This window comes from Pristiophorus japonicus, chromosome 5, assembly GCF_044704955.1.
Source record: "Pristiophorus japonicus isolate sPriJap1 chromosome 5, sPriJap1.hap1, whole genome shotgun sequence".
NCBI classification, from domain to species: Eukaryota; Metazoa; Chordata; class Chondrichthyes; family Pristiophoridae; genus Pristiophorus; species Pristiophorus japonicus.
The window spans coordinates 42,841,470-42,864,833 of record NC_091981.1 but is presented as its reverse complement, the minus strand read 5'-3'; the positions used below and the strand labels follow the sequence as shown (position 1 = coordinate 42,864,833).

Below are 23,364 nucleotides of genomic sequence, written 5' to 3'. Positions count from 1 at the left end.
GTGGGATGGTGTCAACCCAGCACATCATGTGGCAGCCAGGGTGTACAGTGACAAGTGAAGTACATCTGGCCATGGTGAGGCCATCCTTGGCGTCCCGGGCAGCAATGTGGTTGTGTGCTGATGGCCTATGTCCTGTGCAGTATCAGTTGATTGCAAAAAAGGTTGGTGCTGCTGGTGTTGGGGCTGATCGCGGTTGGACTCTGAGGACTAAGGTGAGATAGTTTCAAGGGCACCAATGCTGATGTAATAGACGGCAAGTGAACTTGAGATGACAGAAGTGATCTGTCAATGGTAAGAGAGGCTGTTCCAATGAGGTGACACTGGATAGAAAGTTTACTCCAAACACTTGCAACCTGCATAAAGATCAATCTGTCTTTCAAATGCAGTAATCAATACCTTCTGAGCTAGCAAAGTGAGCAGCTGTGAGATGGGAGCCTTTATAGCACATTTGCAGCTGTCAAATAATGTGACTCCATTGTCATACAACTCCAGACTTGCTTACCTGACATGATCCCCGAACAGCGTGGACCCCATGGCCGACCTCGTAAAATGTAAAGGTGAGCTAAAAATACTTAATAGGCTGCCAACAAGATCATAATGACCTGAATTGCCTCCCTCGTCACTGCGTGTTGGGTCTGTTCAGCGCTGATAGACCCGACATCTGGGAAAACTGCGTGACGGTGGGGTCCTGATCCACTGTCAAAAAAAAACGTTTTCCCACCCGATTCACCAGTGAACATGCCCGCTGATCCCCCGAAAAACTCCCCCCATAAAGTTGAAATAAGAAAGTTCCATTCCCTCACTAGATCATTCGTCCATGAGACCATTCAATGGACCTAGCATAATTTGCACTTTGGTTGTTTCAGGTTAGTTTCGCAATTTGCACGAGTGCATAAAAATATGAGATAATTTATGCTCCGCACCCCGAGCACCATGGTCATGGACAGTGTGCACCCAACTTCCTGATATGCGCTCCCAGTGGATGTACCAGGGGCTCAAATTCAAAGAATTACGCCGAAAGCGGTTAGCTCCATCCAGTTTATTTCATTTCCAGAACCAGGTGACGTAACTACAGATAAACCTCCCAACAAGGTGCAGCTCTGTGAAATTTCACTGATCTCCCAATAATCCAACAGGACTCCAGGATATCAGTCAAACATGGTTATTTACGTTACTCAATCCCAGCCAATCCCATGCTATAGCTGGTGCATAATGTGCTCAATCATCCATGACTATAGTTATGGGATGGATTTTGCATAGTTACATAGAAATCATAACATGGAAACAGAGGGGCCGAAATTGCACACCGCCAGAAACGCGGCGCACTTGCCGTGTTTGAGCTGTTTTCACCGCCGCGGTGGATGTGGTGGCCTCTTGCGCGAAATTCCGCTCTTTGGCTTTTTTTTCAAGCAGCCCAGAAGTTGGTCATAATGGGGGTGGAAGTGTGGCAGAGAGCGGAAGTTCGCACACTAGAGAGGTGGAAGTTGGGGGTGGGCGGAGTGTCTGCCACTATCAGTCATCAGCGTAGCGCTGATGACGTCATCACACTGGTGCGTCACCACGTCTCTCCCCTTCACTTAAAGGGGAGAGCCGCTGCGAGCTCTGTGATTCTTTTAGTTTGGTCCACTGGGCCACCAGTGAGGGTTTCGGTCAGCCAACGGCCTGGCACCCAAGAGGTTTGCGGCCCGGCTGAACCCGGGGCCATAATTGTCGGGCTGACCTGGCCTTCAATGGTGGCCGCACTGCCATTTTGAACACATTGCAAGCACGGTGCACCGACAGAAAAAGAATTCGGTGACACCAAGCGGCGGCAACAACATTTTCTCTGCAGAATTTTGCGTGCAGGGAGATTGTGCGCTCTGATGACGTACTTAGGACAGATCGGCAGCAGCAGGGCACCTGTGACAGAGACTGTGGTTCTCGTATTGGACTGTTCAGTCACCTAAGAACTCATGTTAAGAGTGGAAGCAAGTCTTCCTCGATTCCGAGGGACTACCTATGATGATGATGACATCACAGTACATACACTCCTGGGAGACATTACGTACTCTGAAATTTTGTGCCAGGCACACGAATAAAATTCACCTCTAAACTTCACACTGTTCATTGAGTATTTTAAATCAACACAACATTTGGAATATTCACTTGGTTTGTTTCTTGATAGTAATTGTGTTGCTTTGAGAATCTATACCACATGTCGTCTACATGAGAAAGTCTCCAGTTTTACTCTAGACCCGATAACTTTGCACTTACATGCCCTGGTTTGTAATCAAGGTTTAAGTTAAATAATTTGCTTGCAACTGCATTGGGGATGATTTTCATCTGCCTTCCGCCCCTTGTGTTGATATTTTACATTAGATATTTTTCGTGAAGGATCAATCAGTCATTAAAGATGAAATAGCAGCGCATTTGGAAAGCAGTGACAGGATAGGTCCAAGTCAGCATGGATTTATGAAAGGGAAATCATGCTTGACAAATCTAGAATTTTTTGAGGATGTAACTAGTAGAGTGGACAGAGGAGAACCAGTGGATGTGGTGTATTTGGACTTTCAAAAGGCTTTTGACAAGGTCCCACACAAGAGATTGATGTGCAAAATTAAAGCACATGGTATTGGGGGTAATGTACTGACATGGATAGAGAAGTGGTTGGCAGACAGGAAGCAGAGAGTCGGGATAAACGGGTCCTTTTCGGAATGGCAGGCAGTGACTAGTGGGGTGCCGCAGGGCTCAGTGCTGGGACCCCAGCTATTTACAATATACATTAACGATTTAGATGAAGGAATTGAGTGTAATATCTCCAAGTTTGTGGATGACACTAAGCTGGGTGACGGTGTGAGCTGTGAGGAGGACGCTAAGAGGCTGCAGGGTGACTTGGACAGGTTAGGTGAGTGGGCAAATGCATGGCAGATGCAGTATAATGTGGATAAATGTGAAGTTATCCACTTTGGTGGCAAAAACACAAAGGCAGAATATTATCTGAACGGCGGCAGATTAGGAAAAGGGGAGGTGCAACGAGACTTGGGTGTCAAAGTACATCAGTCATTGAAAGTTGGCATGCAGGTACAGCAGGCGGTGAAGAAGGCAAATGGTATGTTGGCCTTCATAGCTAGGGGATTTAAGTATAGGAGCAGGGAGGTCTTACTGCAGTTGTACAGGGCCTTGGTGAGGCCTCACCTGGAGTATTGTGTTCAGTTTTGGTCTCCTAATCTGAGGAAGGTCATTCTTACTATTGAGGGAGTGCAGCGAAGGTTCACCAGACTGATTCCCAGGATGGCAGGACTGACATATGAGGAGACTGGGCCTGTATTCACTGGAGTTTAGAAGGATGAGAGGGGAGCTCATAGAAACATATAAAATTCTGATGGGACTAGACAGTTTAGATGCTGGAAAAATGTTCCTGATGTTGGCGAAGTCCAGAACCAGGGGACATAGTCCAAGGATAAGGGGTAAGCCATTTAGGACTGAGATGAGGAGAAACTTCTTCACTCAGAGTTGTTAACATGTGGAATTCTCTATTGCAGAGAGTTGTTGATGCCAGTTCATTGGATATATTCAAGAGGGAGTTAGATATGGCCCTTATGGCTAAAGGGATCAAGGGGCATGGAGAGAAAGCAGGAAAGGGGTACTGAGGGAATGATCAGCCATGATATTGAATGGTGGTGCAGGCTCGAAGGGCCAAATGGACTACTCCTGCACCTATTTTCTATGTTTCTATATTACCCCAAATGCTTTTGCTTTTCCACCTTTGCCATCGATGCCCATTCTTTTGTTTGCCGTTTCCCATTTCAGTGTGCACTTCCTTCTGACATTCCCTTATCTGTCTACTTAATTGGTCCCAAATATCTACATTTGCCAATGACCACATAGCTAGTTGAAAATGTTATCATATTATTGGAAACTGCTTCCTGCATATTAATAACTAATAGTGTAAACAGCCAACACAGAATCCTGTGGAACTAAACTATTCACTGCACCAAGACAGAGTCTGTTCCATTTATCATCACTTTGAGCTTTATGCTGCTGAGCCAATCTTCAATCCAGTTTGCTAATTTGCCATTAATTCTGTGAGGCTTGATCTTTTAAACCATCATATGTAGGAATTTTATTAATTTTCCAAAAATCAAAGATAATTATATCAACTGCACAGAATTTTTAAATTAGTGGCTGCCTCAAAGAATTCCAACTCATTTATGAAGTTATAAATGTTGATTATTCCTTATAGCCTCAGCACCTTTCAAATGAATTTTGATAGCATCCAGTAACTGTTACTATTAAGCATGGTCCCTCCCTCGCCCGCCCCACAGATGCTAATTTAATTCATCTATAATCTTTTGATTGTGTTCTGTTAAAATAAATATCCCAGCAGGTCCCTGTTTCATTGCTAAATGATGCAACATCAATCCTTACAGAATATTGTTTTATCATGTATTATTATGCTGCTAATTTGGAGCTCTTTCTCTTTAAGGGTGCAAAGTCTAGTTGTTAAGTACCCTCAGGTCATAGTTTAGTTGTTTTGTGAGGAAACTAGGCAGATTATAAAATGCTTTTAAGGTCAGGTTCCAGGTCAGCAGTCCCCAGCATTTAAGTGACTGGCTTTCTTTGTCTTATTTTGCATCTCCAAACAAAGTGGAGTCTGATGAATAAAACGCACACTAGACACAATAGGGATGATTTTCATTGCCTTTACCAGGTCAAAATAGTTGTAGAAATGGTTGTCCAGAATGCCCGCCTGTTATATATGTAAATTTGTATTTACTCTGTACAGCCACCAGAGGGCTCATCCCCTGGAGTCCCAATGGATCCCATAATCCTTTGGGAGCACAGGTATTTAAGGAGGCTTCACAGGTTGGAGAGGCTCTCTGGAGACCTGCAATGAAAGACAAATGTCACACTTTACTTTGAGCTCACAGTGTTCAGTCTGATTCTTTCTCCATACACTGCAACTGGCAACGAGATACAGATAGCGAACCCAAAGATGCAGAGAGAATGGTGGGCATCCTGGAGAAATTCTTGGAGGGAGATGATTGGGAAACTTTTGTGGAGTGACTCGACCAATACTTCATGGCCAATGAGCTAGATGGAGAAGAGAGCGCTGCCAAATGAAGGATGATCCTCCTCACCGTCTGTGGGGCACCAACGTATGGCCTCATGAAGAATCGGCTCACTCCAGCGAAACCCATGGAGAAATCATACGACGATTTGTGCACACTGATCCGAGAGCATTTGAATCCAAAAGAAAGCGTTCTGATGGCGAGGTACCGATTCTAGACCTACAAAAGGTCTGAAGACCAGGAAGTGGCGAGATATGTCGACGAGCTAAGACGCCTTGCAGGACATTACGAATTTGGAGCACATGCTCAGAGACTTTTTCGTACTTGGCATTGGCCACGAAACCATACTTCGCAAACTTTTGACTGTAGAGACTCCAACCTTCAGTAAGTCCATAGCGATAGCCCAGGCGTTCATTGCCACCAGTGACAATACGAAGCAAATCTCTCAGCACACAAGTACTGTGAACAAAGTGATGTTGTTTTCGAATCGTAATGTACAGGGCAGGTCACACATGCCTGCAGCTACACGTCCGCAGATGTCTCGAGTCCACCATTAAGGGTGATGAATACAAGGCCATTAACACCTTGTTGGCGCCGCGGGGTGATCATCGTTTCCATTCATGCCGATTCAAAGAGTACATTTTCAAGGGCTGTGGAACAAAGGGACACCTCCAACAAGTGTGCAAGCGAGCTGCAAAGCCTGTTAAACCTGCAAACCACCATGTTGCAGAGGAGGACAGATCCACGGAGGATCATGATGAACCAGAGCCTCAGATCGAGGAGGCAGAGATACATGGGGTGCACACATTCACCACAAATTGTCCCCCGATAATGCTGAATGTTGAACGAAATGGACTCCCGATGTCAACGGAGCTGGACACGGGCCCGAGCCAGTCCATCATGGGCAAAAAGACTTTCGAAAGGTTGTGGTGCAACAAGGCCTCAAGGCCAGTCTTAACTCCAGTTTGCACAAAACTAAGAACTTACACGAAAGAACTGATTCCAGGAATCGGCAGTGCTACTGTAAAGGTCTCCTATGATGGAGCGGTGCACAAGCTACCACTGTAGATGGTACCGGGCGATGGTCCCACGCTGCTCGGCAGGATCTGGCTGGGAAAGATATGCTGGAACTGGGACGACGTCCGGACTCCTGAATTACTTTGGTAACTTCTTACCAGGTCTCAGCACAGTGTTAGAACCACTGCATGTCTTACTACGAAAAGGGGACGAATGGGTTTGGGGCAAAAGGCAAGAAAATGCCTTTGTAAAAGCGAGAAACAAATTGCTTGTGTTGTATGATCCATGTCAGTGTTTGGTACGAGCATGTGATGTGTTGTCATATGGCGTCGGGTATGTATTGCAACAAGCTAATGATTTCGGGAAACTGCAACCGGTTGCTTATGCATCCAGGAATCTGTCTAAGGCTGAGAGAGCCTACAGCATGATTGAGAAAGAAGCGTTAGCGTGTGTCTATGGGGTAAAGAAAATGCATCAATACCTGTTTGGGCTAAAATTCGAATTGGAAACTGACCATAAGCCACTTATATCCCTGTTCTCCAAGAGTAAAGGGATAAATACCAACACGTCAGCCCTCATCCAGAGATGGGTGCTCACGTCTGCATACAACTACGCCATCCTCTACAGGCTAGGCACAGACAACTGCGTCGATGCTCTCAGTAGGCTGCCATTGCCCACCACGGGGGTGGAAATGCCGCAACCCGCAGATCGAGCCATGGTTATGGAAGCATTTGAGAGTGAGCAATCACCCGTCACTGCCCGGCAGATCAAAACCTGGACAAGCCAGGACACGTTATTATCTCTAGTCAAAAGCTGTGTGCTTCTTGGGAGCTGGTCCAGTGTCCCAGTGGAAATGCAGGAAGAGATAAAGCCGTTCCAGTGGCGCAAAAATGAAATGTCTATACAGGCAGACTGCCTTCTGTGGGGCAATTGAGTAGTGGTCCCCAAGAAGGGCAGAGACACCTTCATCAATGACCTTCACAGTACCCACCCAGGCATTGTAATGATGAAAGCGATAGCCAGATCCCACATGTGGTAGCCCGGTATCGATGCGGACTTAGAGTCCTGTGTTCACAAATATAATACATGCTCGCAGTTAAGCAATGTACCCAGGGAGGCGCCGCTAAGTTTATGGTCTTGGCCCTCCAAACCGTGGTCTAGGATACACGTCGACTATACAGGCCCGTTCTTGGGTAAAATGTTCCTTGTGCTTGTAAACGCATACTCCAAGTGGATTGAATGTGAGATAATGTTGGCTAGCACGTCCACTGACACAACTGAAAGTCTGCGGGCCATGTTTGCCACACACGGCCTACCCGATGTCCTGGTGAGCGACAATGGACCATGTTTTACCGGTGCTGAGTTCAAAGAATTCATGACCCGTAGCGGGATCAAATATGTCACATCTGCCCCGTTTAAACTAGCATCCAGTGGTCAGGCAGAGAGAGCAGTGCAAACCATCAAGCAAGGCTTGAAGAGGGTAACTGAAGGCTCACTGCAGACTCGTCTATCCCGAGTCCTGCTTAGCTACTGCACGCGACCCCACTCACTCACTGGGATCCCACCTGCTGAACTGCTCATGAAAAGAGCACTTCAGGCAAGGCTCTTGTTAGTTCACCCTGACCTACATGAACAAGTAGAGAGCAGGCGGCTTCAACAAAGTGCATTCCATGATAGCGCAAATGTGTCACGCGAGATTGAAATCAATCATCCTGTATTTGTATTAAATTATGAACAAGGTCCCAAGTGGCTTCCCGGCACTATCGTGGCCAAAGAGGGGAGCAGGGCGTTTGGGGTCAAACTTTCAAATGGACTCATTCACCGGAAACACTTGGACCAAATCAAACTCAGATTCACTGACTATCCTGAGCAACCCACCTTGGACCCTACCTTTTTTGATCCTCCAACATACACACCAATGGCAACCGGCACCACGGTTGACCACGAAGCAGAACCCATCATCCACAGCAGCCCAGCAGGGCCCAACACACCAAGCAGCCCAGCAAGGCCAGCTGCACAGCAGCCCACCGAGGACCCAACAAATGATTCAACAACACCAGCTTTCACACCGAGATGATCAACCAGGTCAAGAAGGGCCCCAGATCCACTCACATTGTAAATAGTTACACTATTGACTTTTGGGGGAGTGTTATTATATATGTAAACTTGTATTTACTCTGTACAGCCAACAGAGGGCTCATCTCCTGGAGTCCCAAGGGATCCCATAATCCCTTGGGAGCACAGGTATTTAAGGAGGCCTCACAGGTTGGAGAGGCACTCTGGAGACCTGCAATAAAAGACTAAGGTCACACTTTACTTTGAGCTCACAGTGTTCAGTCTGACTCTTTCTCCATACACTGCACCGCCCGTTCAGGTATAGTCTAACTTGATATCTGAAAATCAGGGTCCTACCCCATTTGTAGGATCCCAATGAAATTTTATAGTACTAATGGGCATAGCTTCGTCCATTGGTACTCGGCGTAGAGCAGCCAAACCAGTACTCCTCAGGAAATCTCGCAAAACACCCATGTCATTGATTATTGTGGGGCCAGGAAGAGCATGAATACTCCCATCTAGCCTCACAAAGATTGTTCTACCTGCTGCTGGCCCATCCATGCACTCCCCCTTTAAGTCCTGAATCCCGGCTTGGCTCTGCAGAGGAGCCACCAGATTTCCTGCCTCACCTTGACCCTTCTTGCCCCATGCCTCCCCCCCCCCCATCCCAGCAGGCTGCCTGTGACCATTGGTTTAGTACTTGCCGATGTCATGCCGATGAGGCCCGGCCATAATAATGGCTTCAGTCTCACGATGAGGACATCAAGTGGATGGTGCGATCCCCTACCACATGCCATCTTCTCAAAATGTAAATTGGCCCCACTGTGTGTTTTCTCTAGATATTAGTTGACGGCCCATGATGTTGCATGCAGCTGGTCTTGTGTTGTGTTTGGAAAGTTGAAACAAATGCAGGAGGGAGAGGATGGCTCAGGAGTGGTGCAGGTTGGCTGGGATGGAGTGGAGCTGTGATGCAGAAGGATGAGCAAGGATAAATCATTAAGCAATACTCATTTTTTACATATGATAAAATGTAAAATAGTTTGAAATACAAAAATAATCATACATGTGGTAAGTTAATAGAGTGGAAGAGAAACTACCACCTCATTGTTTTGAAACACTGACAGGAGGATGGCCTGGGAACGAGATTGGCAGTGAGACTGGAGTGGTGACTTGGTCAGCAGCCAGCGGGGAAACATGGAACCAAGAATTCAAAAGATCCCTGCAACTCGGGAGTGGGATACGTCAGAGAGCAGTGTGTAGGAGTGACGTATGTAGGACGGTGGAGCTGGCGGCCTGGGGCTGGGCTTGACTGTCTTGGTGAGTTGCGGGGCAGGGAGATGAGAGGGGCCTGGGAATGGGCTGCATCATGGTCAGACAATGCATGAGAGTGGGGCAGCAGCTTGAGAAGTGGTGACTGGAGGAATGGCTTCTTGGAGACGGTTGAGCCAATGGGGCAGTTGAGCAGTTGGCAGATGGCTGAGGCCTTCAAGTAGAATCATTCATGAATGTACTCAAAGTAAAGGAAATAATATAGGGATGTTTTTGTCATGTCATTGTGAAATATGGATTTATAAATGTTTTTATGTCACAAACCTTATATTGAGCCCTTAATCAGTAGACTGAGGCATAAAAATGGCAGACAGAAGCATTTCTAAAATGTCTCTTGAATGATTTCATTAGTTTGCTTTCTCCTTTCCAAGAAATTTGCATATGGCTGAACTATAATTTATAAACTTAAGTTATCTGTGTGATGCAGAAATGGCTTCCGATTATGATGAATAGGAAATATTTGCTAAATCTACCAACCCTCAAATTCTGATCGGGCTTCAGGTGTAGGTGTGGTCGATCTCTGATTAGGGGATTGAAACATGGTGTGGGACTAGGTTCTGCTCTGCTTTTACCCTTACAGGAAATTCAGAGTGTGGGGGGTGGGGGGGGTACATAGATGAATTTTGACCAGCCCTTTATATTAAAGGGATCTGTCTGGAAGTGTCCTAGGCTACACGTAAAACCCACCCAATACCACCTTAAACCAGGCCTCAGCAGAACTTTAATCAACTGAAAGCTGATCTGAATTCTTCTCAGGCTCCAGAACCCTTCCAGTCAAAGCCAATCAATCCCAGAAAATGCTTATGTCATGTCTGTAATGTACTTATGAATGACTCCACGAGGCAATGTGTTGTAGTCAAACTGTAGTGACCTTAGTCCTTTATTTGTAACTCCAGAGTGAGGCACAAGCATGGTGGGCAGCCTTTTATATTGGGCCCTGTACATCTATGCAGGTGACCCTCAGGTCTCCCACCGCAGTGCCTTCTGGTGGACAGCCTCTGCCACAGGGGCAGGAAACCCCGGTCTCCACCAGTTGCACCCTCTAGTGGTGCCAGCATAGTATATACACAGTGTAAACCTTATTGAAAGTACATCAGGTAACAAGTCTCCATCTTGTGCAACTATACAGTGACTACACAAAGAGTATATCTATAGTCTGCATATATTAACATCACTCTCCCCCAAGTCTTTTGTGCTGATTACCTTTGCACTATGTGCTCTGGCTTAGCTCTCCCCAGACTTAAGTGCCCCAATAGCCCTTGCACCTTGGTTGTGCTTTGGCTTGGCTTTCTCCCTGTTAACCCCCAAGTCCTTTTGCCACAAGGTTGGATAGTGGTTACCAGTTTGGATGGTTCGATGATGTAGTGGAGGTTCCAGAGGGTTCTGGGTGTGAGTCATGTGTGTGTCCATGGCTACATACATTCATTCCCGCCCCCCCCCCCAGCAGGATCATGCAGCTGACCCGTTACATTAACATACAGGATCAGACACAGTGCAAGTACAGTTACAGTTTGTATCGTGACACCTTGGTTCAGTGACTTACATTCATTACGTTTTACGGTTGTGCGCCAGGATTGGGTAGATTGCATTCATGGTTCAGTCATGGTCAGCACTGAGGTAACAGTACAGGTATGCGAGGACGCTAGTTCCAGAGCAACCGGACGGAGTCCTACTCGTCTGATGGCGGCGCTGCGCCCCCTGCTAGCGGGGTGGGCTTGGTTCGCTCACCTTGCCTGGACTCGGGGCCTTTGCTGTTGCCTAGTGGTGGGCAGAGCCACAGGTGTGTGTGGCCTCCCTGTCCTCCTTTGAGGGCTGCAGAATTTTCTGCCTGCTCTCTAATGGTGTTGGGAACCTGGCTGTTCCAGGTCCCATTTGGGGAACTCGTTGGTTCTGACCTTTCGCTCCCGGACATGGCTGAGGTAGCAATTGGGTCTGGGGGCTGCGCCATCTCCACCCGCGTGGTGGGCAATGGCGCCGACTGCGCGTATTGGCACCGTTTTCGTTTCCAGGTCCATGGCGAATAGTGCCATGGGGTGCCTGCAGCATGGGATAGACCCGGGGGCAGGGTATCAGGATCAGTGCCTTTACCCTCCCGAATTCGCTCGCTTGCTACTTTTGGGGACACTCTGTTCCCGACATCTCTCAACAACATTTTGTTCTTTACATTCGGACTGGTACCGACATCTCTCAACAACATTTTGTTCACAATCTTAATCGGTTTGTTACATTTGATTGCCATGCATACAATGTCTCTAAGTTCAGTTGGTTGCAGGTCTCCTTTAAGAGAACCTTGCTGGCTTTACCCCAATAAAATCCTTTGCTAGACACCATGTGTTGGTCCCTCAGCGTTGCACCTCATGGTATGGCCACGACCATCTTATTTTTCAGCCACGCTGCACCTCGCTGCAGCAGGGAAGCAATTTTGCCTCTGTCCTCGACGTCAACTGCCTTGATCCTTCTCTCCCGTGATTCTGCCACAAAAGCTGGAAGAGTGCCTGTGAATTTGATCTTCCTCCCCAGGAGTCCTGCCACTGGAGCCAGGAAGGTAGTCGGATCGTTGCCACACAGTCGTGATGGACGGTCTGTGCCTCAGGTGCTGCGCTGGTCTGTTCTCTGGTGCCTGGCCCAAACGAAGGTGAGGTTTTGCTCTGCCTCTGAGCATGATGGACAGCGATTACTGGAGTGAAGAGGTCTTCCCATTTCCACTGGATCTTCCCCATCCATTTTCTTCTGAGTAGCATTGGACCATCACCTGCAACAATCCACAGAGGTAACTTGTGCACCATATCATTATAGATTACACTTACATCCGCACTACCAAGGACTGGGATCAGCTCCTTGGTGCAGCTGTGCAGCTTTTCCTGTACTGGAACCAGCTCGGGTTGTTTTTCGTTCCATAGCCTCTCAAAGGCATCCTGGTTCATCACTGACTGGGTCGCTCCCGTGCCCAATTCCATGAAGACTGGAACGCCATTTAACTCTACTTCCATCTTCACTGGAGGACAATCGGTGGTGCAGGTATACACTCCATACACTTCTTCTTGGGGCTGAGCTGCCTCTCTGGCCGAATCATCATATTCCCCGCTGGATTCAAAGTCATCTACTAACTCCTCTGCTAGACGGTGAGTCGTATTTCTTTTACACATACGCTGGAGGTGGCCCTTCATGTTACAGGCTTTGCATACGTACTCAGCAAACCGCCACTGGTGAGCCCTATGGTTTCCTCCACAATGCCAGCATGGTGTTACTAGGTTAGCACCCCTCGGTGGACTCTGAGTTTTGGAATCCTGAGGTCTGTGCTCTCTGCCCTGGGAAGAGCCACGTTCTACAGTCTTGCCTGTGAAAGGCACCATTCTGTGTACAGTACTTGCCGGGTTTGAGTCCACAGGATGAATAATTTGCTTGGTGCTGCAGGTCGAGTTCATGAACGCCTGACTGATGCTGATGGGCTTCTGCAGGTTGACTGTGGAGTCAGCAGATAATAGCTTGTGAAGGAGGCCCTTGTGGCCAGTTCCCATAAGGAAGATGTCTCGCAATGCTTTGTTGAGGTGCGTGCCGAAATCACACACTGCCGCAGGTCTCCTGAGGTCGGCAACATATTTTGCAATCTCCTGGTCCTCAGGTCTGCGGTGAGTGTAAAATCTGCGCCTGGCCGTGCGGATGCTCTGTTTTGGCTTCAGTTGGTTGCGAATTAGTTCAGTCAGCTCATCGTATGTCTTATCCTTGGCCTTCGTGGGTGCCAGCAAGTCCCTGGTGAGGCGGTAGACCTCGGGCCCACAACTGGTCAGCAGTATAGCCTTGCACTTCTCTGCCAATGTATCCCTCTCCCCTGCTAGGTCGTTTGCCACAAAATATTGCTCGAGCCTTTCCGTGAAGGCATCCCAATCATCACCCTCTGAAAAGTCTTTTAGTGTGCCAAAGGTAACCATAATCGCGTAAAAATCCATATTCTCGTCGCCAGTTGTTATGTCTGTAATGTACTTATGAATGACTCCATGAGGCAATGTGTTGTACTTAAACTGTAGTGACCTTTGTCCTTTATTCATAACTCCAGAGTGAGGCACAAGCATGGTGGGCAGCTTTTTATACTGGGCCCTGCACACCTATGCAGGTGACCCTCAGGTCTCACACCGCATTGCCCTCTGGTGGACAGCCTCTGCCACAGGGGCAGGAAACCCCGGTCTCCCCCAGTTGCACCCTCTATTGGTGCCAGCATAATATATACACAGTGTAAACCTTATTGAAAGTACATCAGGTAACAAGTCTCCATTTTATGCAACTATACAGTGACTACACAAAGAGTATATCTATAGTCTGCATATATAACAATGCCCTCATAGCCCTCTGGGGAGCTGAAGACACCAAGATAAATTTTCATTGGGCCCTTTTTTGGGTCTCCTATCCTCAGTTGGAGTGCCACATCATTTCTCCGATTCTTATTTCTAGAAGATCAGGGGTGAGGCTCAGTTGAGACCACTTTAACTGGCATGATGCTTCTGCTCCTGCTATGCATATGATCCTGTCCCCATAATCTGGGGCGTGGTCTGGTCCTCATCACTTGGGCGCCCTTATTGCCCACTCTGCTGCAGTTCCACTGGTGCAGAGCAACTTTGTGTTTACATTGAAGATAGATATCGATGGGGGAGGAATAGAAGTATCATTGAAAATCTTTGTATAACAATTGATGGAAGATAGATTATACTTTCAATTCTTATGACAGCACTTTCACCTGTGCTATACCATAAGGATATTTAAACAGCAAATGTCGACAAATCAAGCAGTATTTATAGAGGGCAATCATATTCCATTTCCATAGATGATTAATCGTCTCACAAAAATATTTTGATTCCTCTGCTGAGTTAAGAGCAGGAGCAATCAAATCATTAAATAGTTAGTCATGGGCATCTTTTTGTAGCCAAATCATGTCCAAAGTTAACCACCTCACTTTTACTTCAATTTAGCCCTCAAGTGCAGATAATAATAGCTTGACCTAGAGTTTCTGGACTAATGGTTACAAAGTTGTATATTCCCTTGATATTATTTTATAAAATGGAGTAATCTATCGAAATTATGCATAGTCCTGAGACAGCAAGTCATATGACCCTGGAGAAAATGCCAAAAAATATAAATTCAGGTCACATTTTGGCTTTAACTGTTCAAAGAAATTTCACACAAATAAGGCAACAGGAAAATGTAAATGAAAAGAGTAATTTTGAGACAATAGTGTAATGGACATCATACCACAGAGAGCACAAGATTGAAGCATTCTGTCGCTGCTCTGTTGTCAGATTATGTGTAGTTAATATAAAATGGGAACACTCGGAACCCGTGAATCTGGTGTAAAAGGAAAATTCAGCTGTACAAAGCACACAATGAGGTCTGAAAAGGGCTGTAATGGTCAGCAGGTCACAAAATCTACCTGCTCGCTAGGTAAATAAAGACTTCGTTGAATTCCATGTGGTGCTTCTGCCTGTTAGCAGATGTGTTATTTTTACCCTGGAGGATATCTTTGTCGATACGTTTGACCAAAGCTCCTCAATTAAATGGAAGTTCCTTGCCCTTGAAGCTAATATGCATTCCTCTCAGACAAGGGATTTATTGCCTGAATTTGTGAAGAATAGTATACGTCTGCCTCATTCATTTGCCTGTCAGGATGATGTGGGATTTCATTAGGGGATTCTATTGACTACAGGATGCTTCAAAAGAACTGGGGGTGGTGGGAGGGGGGGGTTATTTAAAAAAAAAAACATTTCCTCACTAATTTACTCTTTGCAGTTTCTGACACTCGCGTTAGTTTCTGAAAGCGACTGAATCATAAATACACGACTTGTGCAGCTTCACCTCACTGTCTAGACACTAATATCAGCTACCCGACAATTTTCCCACAAAGGCTTAATAAGCTAGTACATTGATTTCTGTTCTTCTTGACCCTGTGATGCCTCATTTGAATTTTTTGGTTCACCCGGATGAGTACAGACCACATGAACATCGTTGTTCTTGCATTGTGGATGTTGGAGTTCATGGTGGACCTCTTCAAATAGTGCCTGCAAGATGTTGAAGTAACACTGAAGCAAGATTCAGAGAGTGAGTGAGCAGAACCTTTGTATGCATTTCTAGCAGCTGTTCCAGACTATCCCACAAGCATGGGAATTAATCGCATATAAACTGTAACTGTAGTAAATTCATACTGCCCAAATGCTATCACTGTACCACCTGAACAATATATTGCTTTATGTAACATTCAAATGGTCCTATAAATCAATGTCAAAATAGTAGAGAGTAGCATGTGATACATTTTACCTAGAAAAAGTATTTTTTAGTTATTAATTCTCGGGATGTACAAGTTGCTGACGAGGCCAACATTTATTGCCCGTCGCTAGTTGCCTTGAGCAGCTGGTGGTGAGCCAGCTTTTTGAACCGCTCCAGTCCGTCTGGTGAAGATGCTCCTCTAGTGCTGTTCGGTGGGAAATTCCAGGATTTTCACCCAGCAACGATGAAGGAATAGTGATATATGTCCAAATCACAATGATGTGTGACTTGTAGGGCAACTTGGACGTGATGGTGTTCCCATGCACCTGCTGTCCTTGTCCTTCTAGAAGGTGATACTCACTGGTTTGGAAGATGCTGTTGAAGAGGTCAATCTTAGTTTGACATTGATTAGAAGGAATTATCCACCGATGTCACTTCCCACATGCTTGTGTGGCTCATAATCCATTCACACGATGACTTGATCTCCAGAAAGAACACAATCTGTTAACCACAATGGGATTTTTTTTCTCCTCTTTTCTAGTTGCACAATTAACTTAACACACTACTTTTGTTTCTAATACAGAATTAATAGGAATATTAAAAATAGCATGTAGATATTGAGCCTTTATGCTTCCTTTAATATTGTTGCTTAGCATTTGATTTATTGGTAGCATTATACCATTAGGGAACAGATTTTACAGAGGGGGAGGGGGAAGGGAGAGGAGATTGATGATGTAGAATTACTAGACATTTAATGTGGTGCTGCTGACCTTGCATTAGGTTTCAACTTAATGAGGGTGAAATTTTTCTTGGGTGGTAATACAAAATGGGCGATACTGAATTGGCAGCCCATTTTACACACTGACCAATTTTCTTTTCAATTGACTTCCATTAGGACATAAAACGACCTGCCGATTCAATATTGCCCATTTTGCACCAACACCAATTTCACCCCCAGTACATTTTCTTTTGGGAAAACTATTTTGAAACTCTTGATATTATATTGGTAAGATCATAGGCCTGTTTTTTGTTTTTAGATAGAGTACAAGACCAGAGTCTCTACTCTCTACTTTGTTGTTAGAAATTGCAGATATTCCATCTTGACAGCAGAGTCGAACATTTCCTTTTCTCTTGGGGTTCCCCAAGTGAAAGTATGGACATTTATCCTGCTCCCAGATCTCTGTCGATCTCAATTTTCAGACAGCTGCGAAGAGAAACATGAGAGTAGCTTGTTTGACCCATCTTTCCGACTTCCTCTTCCTTGTTGTTCAGACGAGCCGGACCTGCTATCAACATGTCCTCTTAAAAACAGGATTAAGGTCTAAAACTTGCAGTGTGAAGAGAGGTGGTGGTGAGCCACCTTTTTAGAACCGCTCCATTAATTCCCATGCTAGTGGGATGTTCTGAAACGCAGACTTCCACAGAGGCACCCAGCATTTTATGTACTGCTATTCAGTGAAGCATCTGGTACGTAGGTGTAGAATGTACTAGAAAGTTCTTCACTCACACAATACCTACATAGTACTTCCTGTGAACTCCCTTAAAACTCTTGCAACAGCGCTCTCTATTAGTGCAACTGCAGTCACATTCTAACTCCCATTGTATTCTCTGTCAAAGATGCAACTTTGCTAAGTGTATCCACCATCATTATTCTTACCAGCAATTACACCGAAAATTCACAATGACCTCTTTTACAGTCATTGGGGTACATTTTCCAACTGGAGGAAACTAGAAAATACATTTGGAAACTTGGCACCTCCCAGCTCAGTTTGGTCATTGCAGAACTTTCCATGCCTGGTTTCCCATTGGCACCACTCACTCTTTCACTAAATATGCTAGAGCTTTATTAGACATTGAAATTCCATTCAAATAAGGACGTTATGATGCAGCCCTCAATTTTCTTGGGTTTATGTCCCACCCGGTTAGAATGGGCACCAAAGACCAGCAAGATTATGCCATCCTAGTGCAAGATTGGAGGATTGTTATTAAAGCATTCCAACTTACGAGATTTGATGCAAGAGGAAGAATATGATCGAAGAAGGCATGCCAGGGAGATCAGCAGGCACCAGAGGCACGCTGCACATACCTGACATTATGTCAGCAATTGCTTCTGCATGCCTAGGCATAGCTACTTGGCATTGACTGAAGAGAACTGCCTCCACAGGCTGTTGTTCAACAGGGAGGCAATTGCAGAGCTGAGCTATCTTCCACAATGAGACCTACTTCTAAATCCACTGGCAGCCAAAGCTCTCTCCTCTCTAGATTTTTTTTGCCTGCGCATCCTTCCAAGCTAGGATACGATAGTCATCAGCATCACCCAATTTGCTTCCTACAGATAACCCAAACAACTGATACATTGTTGTGCAAGACCAGTACCTTCACATGCAATAAGACCATGAAAAGATTGCCCAATTTGTTGTTTATAATGGTATCCATGTAATGGATTCTTGCTCCAACACCGCTTGCTCCTTCTCACCTGTGCACTTCGACTGCATCAATGCTACTACCTGAAGCTCATTATCTGCATCCTGTGTGGCATCCGTAGATGTAGTGGTGCTTTCCAGCATGGTGGAAAGTGCTGCGATGTATTGGCTTAGGGGGTAACTAGCAGTGAAGGCGGGTTGCTTTTCCAAAGCCTACAATAACAGACGAAGAACATATGCTTAAATACTGGCTCCAATAGACACCTTCAACCAGAGCTTGCATTGCAAGCTAAATTGGGTGATGCTTTAGCGGTTGTGTATATGTGTGTTTGTAAGCGGCAGGATGGTGCTAGCTTTGACCTTGGGTGAAGCCTCCACATTTGCAACCAGATCACTTTGGTGTTGAAGGGAGCAATTACCCATCAGCTGCTGCATCGAGTGTACTTGGGCAATTAAAATGTTTTGTGTGCCTCTTGACAAGAATGATATGAAGCGATGCTACATAGATAGAAGCTCCACCTCTCGAATTAGACTAATTGCAGTTGTGAGCCCATGAGGGCGCAGGAGATATCAAGACCATCAAATCCCATAGTAGTGGCCATGTGTGCCACTCTGTTACCTGAAAAGCTTTTGTCTGTGCCCTGTCTGGAACTTGCTTCATGTTGAAATCGTGCCCTGTGTTTAGGTATCACCAGTCTACACGAAACACACAGCTACTTTAGTGCAGGTCATTACTGGCTATACTCCAATGAGCTCACTGTCTGCCCTTGTAGAGAAGGTTGTTTTTGTAGAAGTATTGGGTAAATCCATTTGACAGCTCCACCATGATGCATGCCAGTGTTAGTGCCAAATAATAAGCAGTCCAAATCCTTAATGACAGGAATTGAGAAATTCAGTAACGGTTATTATCAATTAAAACAAGTCCACTGGTTCTGGAGCTGAAATATTCTGCTTCCCTGAGTGCTAATCTCATTCGAACAAACTTGATGTTTTATTTTTTTTACCCAGACTCACTCACAGCACAAATAGCAACAGGTCTACTGCATGCTCCACTCCGAGCATGTGGCTGAGAGATCACAATGACTGTCTAATTATGGAGGAACAAGAACTTTTTGTGAAAATGGCCGTATGCTACAAGTAACTAATCTGAGAGATAACTTTTATTATATTATTACCAAATTTCACTTTCATATTCCCCTCTCTTTCTCCCCTCCCCCTTCCAAGACCAGTCCACTATAAGTTAAAAACATTAAATAGCTTACCGAAGATTGGTACTGTCTTGGTGCTTCAAATAGTTTCTCTCTCATTGGCCAATTACTTTTTTTAATATGGGCTTTAAAGGAAATGGTTTCAAATTTTTGACAATTTATCCTGGCAATAAGTGTGTGAAAACTTGATCATCTGGCTGGATTATTTAGATGAGAATGCCCAACCTAAGATCCAGCTGTGTGATATGATATTTTGATTTTAACACATTAACATGTTGTGCCATCTAGTATTTCTACTTCTCCTCCTTAGAAGCTAATTTCCTGGTTATTAGTCATTTTACATTTCGATTTAAATATTCTAGAGATTAAGCCAACTGCAGTTAGTGACAATATGAGCTGGTTTTTCCTAGGGCTGTTCAACTTCACTGCAGCGTCAATGAATTATCTCATCAGGATGTGAGTTGACTGCCAGGCAACAATGAGGCAACTTGTTAGATAGGTAGGTTCCCCTAATTGATGCAGCTGAGGTGTTTAGGTGAATCTTCAGACTATTGCGACTCAACTCTCAGAAGAACTGGCTTTTAGATCCAGTTTTCAAGCAGTTAAAGGCCAATTTTCTGGAAAATGAATGGTCAGATCCAAAAGGCAGTGTGAAACACAAGGGAAATGTTTAGAAGATACTTTTTGTTCAATGCATTTCTATCCCAAAAGTGACTAGTAACCTCTGTGTTAGAAGCAACCTTGTAAATGCAGAAATCAAACGGAGAATGAGCTGTAATTTGCCATTGGCAAGCGAGACCATTTATTCCTGCATAGCTGACAAGAGTCACATTATAATATAATTTCTTTAGCCGCAAAATTTGGGGGTTTTTAGCGGCAGTCGGTTTTGATGAATAAAATGGCGGCTGAATCGCTTCTGGTGGGTCCTGCGGTACTCGTCATTTTGGGGAGGTCAGTAGTGTTGCTGTTGCCAGCGCTCCACGTATTGAGGCAGATCGTGATGTCAATGAGTCCGCACCGCTGATTTGACACATGATCTGCCATTTTAGACATCGTTGCTTCATTTAACGGCCTCTCCTAATCACGACCAGCTGACGAAGTGTTCAGCAGCAGGAAAGAATAACTCAGTTGGGAGAGCGTTAGACTGAAGATCTAAAGATTCCTGGTTCAATCCCGGGTTTCGGCAATTTCTGGAAGGAACCCTGCAGCAGTGCTATTTGAAGAAAGCATCAACAACTTGCAGCTGATTTGCTTTTTAATTTCTACTGGTTCTAAGTTTGTGCAACTGTTTGGGCCTTTCTAGAGTTGGTTAAATTTGCTGAGGTGACTGAGAGTGTGGCTGTAAGTGGAGAAGGCCTTGTTTCTCATTTAGAGAGTTCTGCTCACATCACTTGCTCACAGTCATAGGGGCTCTACTTTCAGTCCCCCTCATGCTTGAGTATGATGGGGAGATGGAACGAAGGCAGCGAAGAAGAAGAGAAGATGCTCACAGAGGGAGGAGGAGGGGCAGGAGGGCTCTCAGCAGGAGGCCTTACACACCTAGGGTCTTCCAAGAGCATTTCTCCTACCTGCACTTAAGACAAGAATAGGTTCCACTTCACCATGGAGGTGGTCACAGAACCTTGCCACCTCTTGAAATCAGACCTGCAGCCTCAGCACAGGGCGACAACGACTCTCCCAGTGGCCCTCATGGTCACCGTGGCCTGCAATTTTTGCGCCAGCCGATCCTTCCAGTCTGCAGTTGCCGAAATAACTACAATCTCCCAGTTTGTTGTCCATCGCTGCATCCGGGAGGTTCTCTACTCCAAAAGAAGGGACTTCATTGAACAGAGAAACAGGACGAGTGGGCCTCCCCATGATGCAAGGCGACATCGATTGCACACGCGTGGCTTTGGGGGCACCGTATACCAATCTTGAGATGGTCCATAACCACAAAGGGTACCACTTAATGTGCAGTTGTTGTGCGACCACGCCCAGCACATCATGATGGTGAATGCCCGCTATCCTGGCAGCAGTCATGATGCCTTCATCCTTTGCCAGCAATCTTTCAGCCACCACATCAAACCCAAGAGTAGCTGCTCGGACACAAGGGCTCTCCGCTCTACACCTGGCTGATGACTCCCCTCCGCAACCCCAGCGCTCATGACATGACAAACGTACGACCACGAGGAACATCATCGAGCAGACCATCGGGGTGCTCAAGCAATGGTTCTGTTCTCTGACGGCTTGGGAGAAGCCCTCCAGTGCTCACCGGAGCAGGTGTCCCATTTCGTGGTGGTCGTCTGCATGCTCCACAACTTGGCCAACATGTACGCGCAGCCCACTAAATTACTAAACATAGTGAATGCAGGTCAATAAGGCCATAAAAAAAGCAAAGCAAGTACGAGGGTTTATTTCTGGAGGGATAGAATTGAAAAGTAGAGAGGTCATGCTGAATTCGTACCGAACCTTGGTTAGAGCACACTTGGAGTACTCTATGCAATTCTGGTTGATCTACTATAAAAAGGATATAGAGGCACTGGAGGAGGTGCAAACATTTTAACTGCTGACTATACCTATCGGGAAAGGATGAACAGGCTGGGTCTCTTTTCTCTTGTGAAGGCGCTGAGGGGAGACCTAATAGAGATCTTTAAAATTATGAAATTTTTGATAAGTAGACACAGAGAGAGTGTTTCCACTTTTGGGGAAGAGCAAAACTAGCGACCATCAATATAAGAAAGTCTGCACCCATTTATCGCTGAGATCAGCGCTACAGTCATGTTAATGAGCAGGCAGCATGTGCTGCCTGCACCACTTAGAACGGACCCAGGCAAATTGTGCTGGGTGGTGCTCTCGCCCATTTTAGGGTCTTATCCAGTTTCTAGGCCATTATGTTTTTTTGTAGCACCGTGGCCCAGAAAATATAAAGTAATGGTTTCTCTCAACATTGATGTGTCCATCAATGAGATTGTGGAAATGTTAGGAACATAGGAACAGGAGTAGGCCATTCAGACCCTTGAGCCTGATCTGTTATTCAGTTAGATCACGACTGATCTGTACCTCAACTCCATCTACCTACCTTGGTCCCATAACCCTTAATACACTTACCTAACAAAATTCTCTCGACCTCAATTTAGAATTTTTTAACTGACCCAGCCTCAATAGCTTTTTGGGAGAATTCCAGATTATTGTAGTGTTGAAACAATATTAAACTGCAACCTATCTTAAGAAACCTTGTAACGCACTGTAATTGTGAGAAAATCTATATCCTTAAAACCCAACTGGGTTTGAAATAAGTTATTGATTGCACATGTGAAGGGATTCAGATAATCTGCTAGGTGCTTATAAATAAAGTCCACCTGCCTTGGGGAAGGGTGAAAGTTATGAAGAACCACAGTAGCTACATCTAATATTTTCATTGGAAGGCATTCGTGGTATCAAAGTAGATTGTAGATATTGGAGTATATATTCCAAAACTATGAGAGTACATTAAAAAAATGTTCTTGAACCCAGCAGAAGATGCCAAAAATGCAATGAGGTTCATAGTATCGTATTTGACTTTTTGACAACAGTTTTTCCAAAGAAACTTTTGGTACAGGGTTATAAGATGGCCTTGCCACAACTGGAGCCACACCTGACAGCGTCAGTGGATGTGAGTGCCTGCCGCTTTCTGGCACCTCATAACTCCTTCGAGGGGCCTCCGTGGAGGGGAAGGAGGTGGCGAGGACACTCTAAAAGGAAGCCGCTGCACCTTCCTGTCCTCTTGGCATGTCTCAGGTGCTCGGCGCTCTGGCTGGATGTGCAGTGATCGACTGAGGGAACATCTGCTCAAAGTATTGACATTACTTCACGTTAATTGGCAAAACAAGTGGAATGACCTTTAATAATGAGCAGCTGCTCTTTAAGAGTTAGTGCTTCATCCAGCTTTCCACTTCACACAGCCAGACGGACTGCAGTCTGGCCATCTCAATTCACAAGGAATATAGAGAAATTAAGAAAAGGGGTTTTCATCCATAATTCAGCGAATCTAGCCCTCTCCACTGCCAGCAAAGA

The 23,364-nt window shown here is 45.5% G+C and overlaps 1 protein-coding gene and 1 non-coding gene across 2 annotated transcripts in view; both read left to right on the top strand.

Annotated features, from left to right (window-relative positions):
• The window catches only part of LOC139264313 (catenin delta-2-like), a 1,401,072-nt gene that overhangs the window by 94,452 nt on the left and 1,283,256 nt on the right, over positions 1-23,364 (top strand). The gene's annotated exons all lie outside the window — the stretch shown is intronic.
• Positions 20,442-20,518, top strand: trnaf-gaa (transfer RNA phenylalanine (anticodon GAA)). The gene has a single exon. It is a non-coding gene; the product is annotated as a tRNA-Phe (tRNA).